We start from the raw sequence: 12655 nt of genomic DNA on the forward strand, positions 1-12655 counted from the left end.
CACGGGATGTTGTTCATCTAACAAATTGTAACCTAGTGAGCTGGTTCCCGGTTAAAATGAACCACCTCCACCTTTACCTTTTCTTGGCTTATATCAGATGTTCAGGCATTAGGTTACCCTATTTCTGCCATTTACTCATGGAGGGGAAATAGGTTCCCAAGCATTCTGGGAAGCCTCACTGGCACTGGGAACTAAAGTAAGTTCTAACAGAACCATTAAACAGCAGTGCTGCCGAGAGCAGAATCCCCCAGCAGGAGTGGCATCGCCCTGGAACTTAGAAATGCACCCCCCCCCCCCCCCGCCACCCCAGACCTGATTCACAGACTACTGGAGGAGGAGGTCCAACAAGCCCCTCTGGTGATCTGATGCACACCAAAAATCATTTTCTCTTGAAGAAATGTTTTTGGGAAAGCTGGTGATGTTGACAGGCAATGACAGTTTGATTGTAATTAGTGTGTAAATGCATCTCTTCTAATAGCTCTTGAGGGGTGTTTTGTTTTTTAATTCCTGGCAGTTCCTTGCCTGCATGTAACCTGCCTGCATGTAACAAAGCTTTCAAACTAAGTGTCTTCTGAAGATGAGTTTGCTTTGCAGAACATTGGTGAGAACTCTGCAGAGACTCACTGGCTATTAAACATAGAGATATCTGTGGGGGGCCCAGCAAAGGTCAAGGCCTGGCATGGGCCTGAGGCTAGCCCTGAGGCCCAGGTTTGAAAACTGCATCTGGGTCAGCACTGGCCAGGCCCTGCCTCTCTTGGCTGCCCTAAGGATGCTGAGGACAGGGTGGGAAGCAGACAGGACAGCTGGCACAGCCAAGCTTTTATTGGCACTGTATTGCACCCTGTCGGTCACCTTACTCGTGAGGAGCCAGGAGGTCAACTTTTATGGTCTTGTCACTGGGAATGGGCCTGGCTCCAAGGCCACATGGTAGTAATTACTCGTCTTCTCAAATTGGTCACACTGCCTGTAACCTAGCCAGTCTTTCTGTCTCCAGTGTCCAAACTGCCATTTAGCCATCCGTCCAGAAACACTGCTTTTATCAGATCTCTCCCTCACTCTTGAACCTTTGAAAGAAAGTAGACGAACAAGGTACCGACCAGGTGGCAGATGTTTTCTTACGCATAAATTTCATTCTCATGACCCTGTTAGGATTTATTCTCCATTCTGTGGATGAGGCAACCTAGACTGAGGTGAAGCAACCTCAGTTGTATAATATACTCTTTATATACTATTACGTAGGGGAGCAGGGTTTGAACCCAAGCCTCTGAATTCAAAGCTCATGTTACCTTCCCTATCCCACCGCCTTGCTACTCTGCCTCCTTATTATTTAACAGAACAAGTCAAACTTGTCAGTCCTTTGGGGTCCACCTTTCATTCCAAATGTAGGCCAAGATTAAGTCAGCTTGACCTCTTGCTCCATCTCAGTGCCTGCCCTTAGCTCTAGCCAGTCTGCTTCCCTCAAATGTCAATCACAGGGCAGAGTTTGCAAACCAGCTCTGCCCTCTAGGCATGTTCTGTAGACAATGGACCTGTGACTATTGTCTGTTGTTTTGTTTTTAATTAATTACCAATATTTCAAAATGGGGAGAATTCCATATAGAGCTCTATTTCTGGCACCTAACGAAAAATGTCAAGGTTTGGCAACATACTTGTGTTCCCGATGGATAACAATCCGCCAGAACTCTATAGCAACTCTCTACTTTAGACAACATGTGGGACATGCAGATGCCACTGGCTGGCTTCTTTCATTTCCATCTGGCCCCTGAGGATGTTGGAGATACTTGCCCTCCAACAAGTGTCATCGTCCTGTGATTAAGATTATTCAAAACATCTCCAGCTAGAGGGCCAGATCTTCTAGACTGATTTTCACGGAGACTAGATTTTCAGCTACCTGATTTGGGCTCCAGAATTTTCAAGCTTGGAATGGAATCTGAAGTTCCCTCTCTGACATCTCCTTTGGGTGTCCAGATCAAGCCTATCCATGGATGAGTGAAGGTCACAGAACGTTGAACATAGAAGTGGGCTCAGGGTACAACCAGGATGCAGACAAAACCAGTACACAGTATTCTTGGAAGCCCCTTAGACTCTCCCTGAGCAGCAGTCTCACCAGGACTGAAGCCAGAAGAGGGTATGTCTGTGTAGCCCAATCAATGTATAAAGCTTCAAGTTTTAAATGAAAGAGCGAAGGGTAGTAGAGTATGCCACCTCAAAATATGACCGCAGGAATTCAAGATAGGCTACCCCCAAGTTTGCCTTTTTGATATATGGATTACTTAGAGCTGCAGGCACTTGAGAAACAGCAAATAAAGAGAGGCTTTCACTGAATTCCTTTTACTTGCTTAAAGGCAGATACCCTAAAAGGAACACAGTCGTCACAGATCCCCTCCCAGGAGGTTCATCAACCAGGGAGGACTGACTCTCACCACAAGAGAAGAGACTAGAAGTCAACTCCACACCCTGACAAACTTCATCACAAACTATTTCACCTCCCATCTGTTCTTCTATAAAGGCCTGCTCATCTTTCCTAAAAATCACTGACTCTCCCTTAAAGGACCTACCTACCTACCCCTCCTCTTTCCCTATTGAGCCGGTATTTAATCTTGAATTCTAAGCCACCTCAGGGAGTTACTTATTTTTCCCTGGGTGTCTCCATGGCTAATGAGGTATACATGTTAAGACACTTCCGGTTTTCTCTTGTTAATCTGTCTTTTATTACAGAGGTCTCAGCTGGGTACTCAAAGGGTAAAGAGAAAATCATTTTGATCCCCCTACAAGAACATTAGATTGGCTATGGTAGGGGTTAAACAATGGTCAGGGTGGGCATTTGAATGTGACAAAGCTTATGGAGCTCTCTATTGGGAGCAGCATTAGGTCTCCATAGAGGGGATTTTGTAGGCAGGCGGGAGAAGTTTGTCAGACTCAGCCTGACCCGGAGTCGTAATGATGGCCAACCTCACAACAATCCTATGAGCTCACACAGTGTGCTGGTTCAAGGCTCAAAGTTCGAATCCCAACTCTGCCACTTGGGCTCTGGAGCAGCATTAGTGATGGATTGTTTCTGCTACAGTACGTGAACAAAGAAACACCAAAACCTTATCAGCCTCACACAGGTTTCTCGCTGACAGAAAATGGCTGTGATCCAGGCAACACTCCAGGGCAAGTCTTCAAGGCGACATTGAGCATTCTGGCCGCTTTAATCTTTTAGTCCTTCATCTGAACCCACGACCTCTTCCATAAGAGCACAGCAGAGGAAGAGAACCACGGAAGGTCTCACGGGAGGTATGAATGACATGGCCTGCAGGCCTGTGGCTTTCACTCGAAGCCCATTGGCCACAAGTAGGCACGGGGCCTACCTAACTGCAAGGGCACAGAGAGGTACACACACTCATATGCCCAGAAGGAGAAGAGAACCAAATGTGGGTGAGGTCCAGAAGGCTACGTCAGCGTGCCCTCCCAACCACTGAATATATGGTGTCTTTCTGTAGAGATCCTAATCCTGCTCCATGGAAAGTGATCTCAAAGTACCATCTAGTGGCCTCCTCTAGCTCAAGGCCTAGGAGGTCTCTGCATTAGCAGTTAGGCACCTCCTCTATTAGACCTCAGAGCTAAAGAGAGAAAAGTCATCCGCCTAATATCCCACCTAATCCCTAACAGGGGAGTAACTAGAAAGGGGAAGAACCCTGCAGCTCTGCTGTGAAGCCACTTAACCTAGGAATGGCAGGTGTCCCCTGTAGGCCGGCTCAGCCTGATTCGTTCTCTGTGGCCTCTAGCACCACCCTCTATTGACGTTCTTCCACTGCCACTGTGTTTCTTTTCCCAACACACTGGCTATACCACACTCTTGGAGAATCTGAATTGAGAGGCTGTTCAGCTTTCTCAATCCTCATCCTGCTGTAGGAAACTAGAGCCTCTAGGGTCATTTTAAGTTTGGAGCTAAGACTTTAGGAGCCTGAGGATCATGGGGGTTTGGATCAGAATGACTATCTTCTAAATGTAGTAGGAGTTTTACCTGACAGATTCCAGCCAGCAACATGGGCTAGAAGCCACGCTCACAATTTTTTTTGAGACCCAACTCATAAATCTGCTGTATTCTTTTGCTCCCTTGCTCGCATACCTCTCTCTTGACTGAAACTTTGAGTCTGGGGCGTCTGGGTGGCTCAGTCAGTCAAGCATCTGCCTTCAGCTCAGGTCATGATCTCGGGGTCCTGGGATCAAGCCCCACATCAGGCTCCTTGCTTAGCGGGGGGGTCTGCTTCTCTCTCTCCCTCTGCCCCTCCCCAACCCCTCTCTTTCTCAAATAAAAGTCTTAAAAAAATGAAAGAAACTTTGAGTCTATGGGGCTTCTGTATAAAAGCTAAGCCTTACACTTTTTTTCCCTGAGCCATTTGTCCAGCCGAAGTTTTTGTGAGCACCACATGTTTAATCTGATCATTGCATGGAGGCCTTTGTCATATAAGGGTTCTCTGATCTCTTCTTGTAAGACTTTGCCAAATGCAGGCAACATCAACCATATTATGCTATTAAAAATCTATTTTCCTGCCTCTTATAGCTACAAGTTCATTAGGTACATGATGCACCCCTGAGCTACAGCTGCCCAGTACATACTACTTTTATGTATATTGATTTATTTGCATATTTGCAGCATGGAACTAAAAAATGCCCTGACCAATCTTCTAATGACATCTGATTGACTTGTCCATTAATGATCCCCCAGTTAATAGATTTGTCTTCATCTGACAGATTGGGTTTGTACTTCCCAAGTTACCTAAATTAAGCTCTTTATTTTGGAATAATTTTATCCACATATAGTTGTAAGAAATAATACTGAGAGCACCTGTGTAAACTTTCATATTTACCTGGTTTCTCCACTGGTAACATTTTACAACACAATAATATAATCCCCCATCCAGGACTGCTTTATTTAAAAACTGATGGCTGGGCAGCCCAGGTGGCTCAGTGGTTTAGCGCCACCTACAGCCCAGGGCATGATCCTGAAGTCTCAGGATTGAGTCCCGCATCAGGCTCCCTGCATGGAGCTTGCTTCTGCCTCTGCCTGTGTCTCTGTCTCTCATGAATAAATTTAAAAAATATTTTTAAAAAATAAAAAAATAATAAAAATAAAAACTGATGGCCTTTGCCTTTATTATTTTTTGTATCAAGGCTAGTCATTATATACTTATTTATTTTGTTTGTTTAATGATTTGTTAATTCAAAAAAATAGTTTTGAAAACTTACAAGGATGCCAGGCAGTGCACTTCACCGTAGGATTATAACAGTGGCCATGAAAGACAAGTTCCCCAGATCACGAATATATTTCCCTGGTTTCTCTGAAGCAGGATGGGGGCGGGCAGTCGTGTTTCAAAATGCCACAGAGCTGACAGGAAGAGGGAGAAAAACGGAGAAATCCATTGAAATCAACAAGGGCCACAGCAGTTTTGGCTGGAAAGCCAGGGACTAAGGCCAGATGACAGTACATTAAGGAGAGAGGGGCCCCTCTTTGGTAATGACTGAGCTGTTTGTGTATTTGTTTTTTTACATAGACAATACTTGTATGTGGAAAGATAGTCCAAGCGTATGAATGGGTTTCACAGGGAGAACGCCCCACTGGTGTCCCTCCAAGCTCCCAGATGCCCTCTCAGCAGCAACTGCCAGTACCAGGTTCATACTCGGCCCTCCAGAGATGGCGTGAGTACACAGGCATGTAAGGTCCTACATTTATCTTCAGCTGGGATGCACTCCACCTCTCTAACAGTCCTCAGAAGTTCCTGGAGCAAAGATGAGAACGGGCTTAGGAGCTCTGAATGGCCAGCAGGTCAAGGGGGGCGGGGGGTGGAGGCAGTGGGCAAAATGACAGCCATCTTGCAGTTACAGAAAGATGCGCAGTGATCAGATAAGAGGAGGTAGCCTGTTCTGAGTGCTTGCCACATGCAGGCCACTACAGCCACTCCACTAAAGGGCTTCCCTGCGGGAAGACAGTGTCATTGTCTCCACTCACAATGAAAGAAATGAGCACTCACCTGAGGTCGTCCAGTGACATGTGCCTTGCTGAGAGTTCAACCCTGCTCTGTTCATCTCCAAAACTAAGCTATTTTTCCCCTGATTTTTATTGCAATAAAATATAAATAATTATATATAACTACATACAATATATAAAAATATTAAATATATATAAATACATAAATATATAAAATTTACTATCTTAATCATTTTTAGGTGTCCAGTAGCATTAATTACATTCACCTTGTTATTCAACTATCACCACCACCCATCTCCAGAACTTTCACATCTTCCCCAGCTGAAACTCTGTCCGCATTACCACCAACTGGTCCTTCCCCCGTCCCCCAACCCTGTAATCACCATTCCACTTCCTGTCTCTGTGAGGTTGAGTACTCCGGAACCGCAGATAAGTGCAGCCATTCCGTGCCGGTCCTCTGCCTCTGGCTTATTGTGCACCTAGCACTACCACCCCATCTTCAGACCTCATTTAAGTTTGGCCTGTTGGTGCCAAAGGCAATTCTGTGTAGTGAAAGTGAAAGAATCACAGGGCGCACTGAGTTGCTGCATCTCTTTTGTCTCCTTTAATCTGGAACAGCCCCTCTCTAAGATTCCAGGCCAGAACTTCTGTAGAACAGCTCTTACCCTGGGTTTGTCTGATGATTTCTTCATGATGAGATTCTAATCCTGCAGCTTTGTAGGAACATCCCAGAAGGGAAGATGCATTCTTGTCATAGCCTCCTGTTAGATGCTTGACTTAGATGGGTCCCTTTGTGGCTGACATTAACTTCGATCACCTGGTTAAAGTGGTGTCGCCAGATTGCCAGATCACTCTTTTGTTCATCTGTGATAAATTAGTACTTTTGTGGGGAGGCATTTTGAGATTTTCCAAGTATTCTGCTCTTCATCAGACATTCATGCCCATTGACATAGCTCTGTTGAATCACATGTCACTCTTGACCTTGGCCAAGTAGGGGTTTTGCAATTCCATCACTCCTTCTCCACTCATTAGTTGGCATCCTACTATAATCAAAAGTTTTCTCTTGTCCCTGTTTATTGATTCAACTTGTTTACTTCTGTCTGTAGGGACCCGTGGATTCCTATTTCACTCAATGTGTTATACAGTCTCGTTCTATCATTACCTCTTTCGACATCAGATTGTCCCAAGTTTGGCTGGCTTTTGTATCCTGTGACATTCCTCCGTCTGGCCTTGAGCACCTCCTTACTTCCTGACACAAGGAGGTGGACTAGGCTTATCTAGGACTTTTCCTGCTCCTGCCCTGGAATCTGTCATTTCTCCAAGAAGTTTTGATTCCTTTATCTGGTATTTAAAAGTCAAACTGAGTTCCGGATGTGCCACTGCTCCCAGACCCACCTGCGGTGCGTCCGAGTTTCTTTCCTTCCTTTAACTGCCATTCTTTCTCTAGCCCCTCCCACTAACCTCAATACATTTACACTGCATCGGTCACCTCAACACAAACCAACCTCCTGTCACTGCCAGCACCCTGACCCCTGACAGATGGCTCCTCGTTAGTTCTGGTTCTGACAAACCATGCTGGTCTACTGCCCCCTGCTCCCATCTCCATGATGCTTACTGCGTGGCTCAGTAACTGTCTGCAAACTTCTGACCTGAGCTCTACTTAAGGATCAGATGGTATGAACAGACAAGTTCTTCCTGAGAGGGAACTGGCCAGGGGTGGTGACAGTGAAGAGACACAATGGCTGACACTGTGGATCATCACCATGTGACAGCCCCTGCCAGGCAGGGCAGGTGGCTCAGCTGTCCTTGGGCTTGATTACAAGAGGAAACAGGATGGTTACCTCCCAGACAGTGTGGCATAGCAGAGAGACAGCAAGTTTTGGAGGCAAGCTAGTCCTTCATATTCTCTTTGTTCACATTATCTAATTGTCTCCACCCTACCCCCACCCCCAACCTGCCTCCTGTGTCTCTTGCTGTGGCTCCATGTCAACTACTCTGGTAGCAGGCCACCTGTCTTTCTCATGCCTTCCCAGAATTTATTCTTCATACACCCAGCAAGACCCCTTCAAACATACCCACCAGGTTGGATGAAAGGCCATGCTGCCATTTGCATGAGCTGTGGAAACTGACAAAAACTTATTTATAGTCTGTATGTTATTAATAGGCTGGGATATTATTAGTCCCATCCCAAGCACAAACCTCCCCATAAATGCTTGGGCAGGGGTGGATGGAAACACAGTGAATATTATTGGATGAAACCCTCATAAAAGGAGTATCATAATACATCATTCTATTTCCCCTCATTAAGTCTGTGCTGAGAACATCCTGTGGTTTACAGTTGTAACCATCTGACCTGGGGACTCAGGACCATTTCTATCCTTCCTTGGCCCAGCCTCCCGCCTCCCTGAAAGAACATGTTTGCACAGTTGGCATCAGTAAAATGGTCCTTTACTATCAGCAAAGCCTGTAGCCACAACTCACACAGAACTCCAGGGAGACAAGCCAGACTACAGAGGGGGCTGTTTGCCCAAGCCAGTTCTGGGATGACATGGTTCTGAACGAAAATCAAATTTAAGAAGGCCAGCTCTGCCTGTTTCCCTACCTAGACCCTACTCCTGAAAGGCACTCCCTCTCCTACCTGCAGCAGAAAGGAGAGAGGATGGACACCAAGGGAGACATATGGGCCCCCAGTCCCAGAGTGCAGCCTATCTGAACCCAGGACATGTCAGGCCAGAGAACAGTCCCATGCCGGGTAGTCACATGGAGGGAGGGACAACATGAGAAATGGAGAGGACTCTTCCAGGGCCAGTAGAACCAGGCCTTGCTCTCCTTGCTAGGCTCCTAAGCAGAAAAGAAAGAGGAAGAAGATGCCCTCTGAGGGAGCAGAGCCAGCTCTGTACCACTCGAATCTCATAAGATGGGCAGAGAAAGGTGATGACTGGGCCTGTGAGTGGATACTTAGTGACTTCACACTAGCCCCGTGGCCCAACTAGGGCCCTGGAATTTGACCAGTTCCTACAGTACTTTTTCCCCTGGTGAGTGCGGGTGTCCTTCGTGGGATCAGCCCCAGGGTAGAGTGAAGGGAGGTGCAGGGGCCCAGGGAGGCAGGAGCAGACCTTCTGCAAATGTGTCTGGGGTTGTTGTAAGAATCAGAAACAGGAGGTGTGTGGGGCACCTGGGTGGCTCAGTCAGTTAAGTGTCTGACTCTTGATTTCAGCTAATGTCATGATCTTGGGATTATGAGATCAAGCCCTGTGATGGGCTCTGTGCTGGAATGAAGCCTGCTTAAGATTCTCTCTCTCTCTCTTTCCCTCTGCCTCTTCCCTATGCTCGCTAACTCTCTCTCTCTCTCTCAAAAGAAAAAAAAAAAAGAGGAAGAAATAGGAATTGGCTTGGAGATGGTTTTCAAGTGCCCTGATGTGGCACTGGCCATGGACTTGTGGCCCATCCATTTGTGAGGAGTGATAACAACCATTATACTCAAGGAACAGGGTCGCCTCAACCTCTCCCTCTGTTATCTGGCAGCTTTTCTTGTTCCAGGGGCTCTGAGGTATGACACTCCTCTCAAGGCCATGCCAGGCCCTGTGGGAACAGAAGAGGGACAGGAGAGGAAAAGCAAGTAGAAGAAGGAGAGGAAAGACCAGACAACAGGAAGCTCAGAAACACCCATGCCACTCAGCCTGCCTCTTTCCATCTTTCATGGAATAAGATTGTGCCTGAGAGCACTGGCCGCATGGGGCACATAGTAAGTGCTCATCAAATATTGTTATTGCCTCTGGAAATGGCTGCAGGAGTACCAGAAGTTGTGGATGATTCATTCAACCATAAAACACCCCTGGATGCAGAGCAGCCATTATTCCCTCCATTTCTAGATGGAGATACTGAGGCCTAGGCTGTGAAGCCACCTGGTCGGAGTCAACACCCCACTGGCCTGAGGGCAGCAGAGCCGGAGCAAGGGCTTGTCTCCTGCAGGAGGTGCCAGGAGCCCAGCTCAAGGCACAGACTTTATCTTACAAGGAGGCTCCAAAAGACCTGGGAACATGACAGAGAGAGATGGGAAAGGTGGGGCACGGACACGGCAGGGTGTGCAAGAGAGGAGGCAGGAGATCTGAGGGGAAAGGGGTCAGAAGCCGGATAACCTGCTGGAGAGGGTACGATGGGTGTAGGGAAGGAAATGGAGAGGCCCTTGGAATTTGAGAGTGTTCAAGAGGCAAGGGGTAGCAGCCACTGTCTGAGCTCAGGAGTGAAAGCCACCTGGGTTAGTCCACCACGTGGGCTCCTCAGTAGCTGGGTGACTCCTCCTTAGTAGCTGGGCAAATCCTCTTAGCCCTCTGAGCCTCCCTGTCCTCCTCAGTAAAATGAGAGAGATGGCTGTCCCTCCTCCAGAGAGATGGCTGAGCCGAGGGCAGAAAGGAAGTCCAGACCTCTGTCCTCCTCAGACGTGCCTCATGCAGCATGCCGAAGAGGAGGCCAGGGAGGCCACCTGCAAGACAGGTCGGGAGGGGGACACCATGGTTCTCCAAGAGGAAACGTGTCTGTCCTGGTGGGAAAGCCAGGCTCCTTCCCTCACAATTTGGAGGAGCTGGGTGATGTGCCCCAGCTCTGTCCCTTCCTTCTTGTGTGACCATGGGCAAAAGTCACTGGTCCCCTCTGAATCTTAGTCTCCTTATCTATAATAACACTGCTTTGAGGACTATAGATAGTCTTTAAAAAGGAACTGCCGGAAAAAAAAAAAAAAAAAAAGGAACTGCCGGTCTTAATGTTACCGGGGAGGCAGAGTAACAAAGGGGAAGAGAGCACAGCCCTGCAGAGAGACCAGGGGTCCAATCCTGGCTCTCCAGAAAAGTAGCTAAGCAGCCAGAGGCAGGTTTCTCAGCCTCTCTGGGGAGTAAATAGCGGGATAATGCACGGGAAGGCCTCAGTACAGCCTAGCACGCAGCAAGGACTTAAGACATTGCAACAGCTGCCTGCCTCACCCAGCTTTTGTCCCCAGATTCCCAGCCGGGTGGGGCCTGAAAGCTGTCTTGGTGGGGACAGCCCCCGCAGCCCAACCACAGGCTAGTCTCATCAGCGCCTCTGCTCTAAACAGACAGAGGCTGCGTAAGTAAACACCGGCTCCCTGGCGGCCCTGGAGGCCGTGGGCCTCGCAAGACATCAGCTGGGGGATGGCAGCCTGGTTTGATGCAAATAACAACCAAAGCCAAGGGCAGGGCAGGTCGTGAAAGACCCTGGCCAGGTGGAGCAGCTAGAGAGGTGCAGAAAGCCGGGGGGCATCCGGGCGCGTCCCTGACCGCTGCCCCGGCCCTGGGGTCTTTCTTGGACTGAGCCGTACGCCCTCCCCACAGTGAGCCCCTGCCCCCCAGCGCGCCCGCTCGCCGCAGCCCCGGGCGTCACCACACAGCCGTGCGGCCCGCACTGAGCACCAGGCACCTCAGCCACGCCGTCTCACATAAGCCCCCCACCATCCCGGGGTGGTCAGTGCTATCACCCCAGTAAAACAGCTCGCCCCGCATCAGAGCGCTGGTGAGCGGCCACCGGCATCGGGATTCCGCCTCGGCTTTCCCGCCTGCCGCACCCTGGAAAGTGGCCGCGGCCTGCCCTGGAGTCACCCCTCGAAGCTGTCAGGCTCACCCTCCCCTTCTCTCCAGCGCCGAGCAAGCGCTCCAACGCCCCGCAAGACACAAGGCACGTTTGCTGAACGACTCTACGGATGGACACGGAGACAAGAACCCGAATGGGCAGTGCTTCTCGGAAGGAGGAGGGCCGGGTTGAGCACCCGTTGGTCCTCTGCGAGCCTTCGCAAGCACCCACTCATCCCCCCTCAAAACCTCCTGCGGGGCCGGAGGTCTGATGCTCGCCTTACAGCTGAAGAAAGAGACAGAGCTGAAGGGGCGGCCGGAGGCTCTGGGGCCCTGATGCCGCACTCAGCCCCTCTGCCTGGTGAGAGTCACAGGTGGTGGTCCCTTGAGGGTGACCCCAGATGCTGTCCCTTCCGTGTGGCCAGCGCCCCGTGTCGACCTGGCACAGCACTGGTGACCGTCACGAGTCTGCTCAATGAATGGACGCGCAGGTGAACGAGTAGATGACTTCCTAGGCCCCTTGAAGTTCCTGAAGCATAGTGTAGGTGCTAAAGGCACGGACCCTGAAGCACACTGCCTGGATGTCTGGCCGCCCCTTGCCAGCTATGCATTTTGAGTGAGTTATTTCATTCTTCTATACCTCAGTATTCTCATCTGTAAAATGGGGATTCTAATAGTGCCTCCCTCACAAGGTTGACGGGAGCCCATAAGTCAGCATTTGTAGCCTCCTGGGAACATTTCCTGGCACAGAATGGGTTCCAAACAAGTGTTCTTTGTTGGTTGTTTGTTTTGTTTTAAGGGGGGTGGGGAGAGGCAGAAGGAGAGGAGAGAGGGAATCTCAAGCCGACTCCCCAGTGAACACGGAGCGCAGCACAGGGCTGGATCTCATGACCCTGAGCCATACGGGTGCCCCCGATACACGTTTGTTAAGATATACATTTATATATATGAATTTATAACTCTACTTTACAGCTGTCTCAATTTATTTTTGGAACAAGTCACAGTTGCGTGTACCTTTAAGGTATGCATTTCCTAACTAGTGTCTGACCAAGCTGATACAAGCATTACCCCTTGGTTGCTTGTGCGTGGATACATGTACATA

General features: G+C 48.9%; 1 long non-coding RNA gene across 1 annotated transcript; it reads right to left on the bottom strand.

Moving 5' to 3' along the window:
- Positions 1-5241: 5241 nt before the first annotated feature.
- Positions 5242-6577, bottom strand: LOC140632254 (uncharacterized). Its single transcript, XR_012029769.1, has 3 exons — positions 6241-6577; positions 6018-6096; positions 5242-5374 (listed from the first exon to the last, which is right to left on the bottom strand). It is a non-coding gene; the product is annotated as an uncharacterized lncRNA (long non-coding RNA).
- Between the last annotated feature and the right edge of the window lie 6078 nt (positions 6578-12655).

This window comes from Canis lupus, chromosome 4, assembly GCF_048164855.1.
Source record: "Canis lupus baileyi chromosome 4, mCanLup2.hap1, whole genome shotgun sequence".
Lineage (NCBI taxonomy): Eukaryota > Metazoa > Chordata > Mammalia > Carnivora > Canidae > Canis > Canis lupus.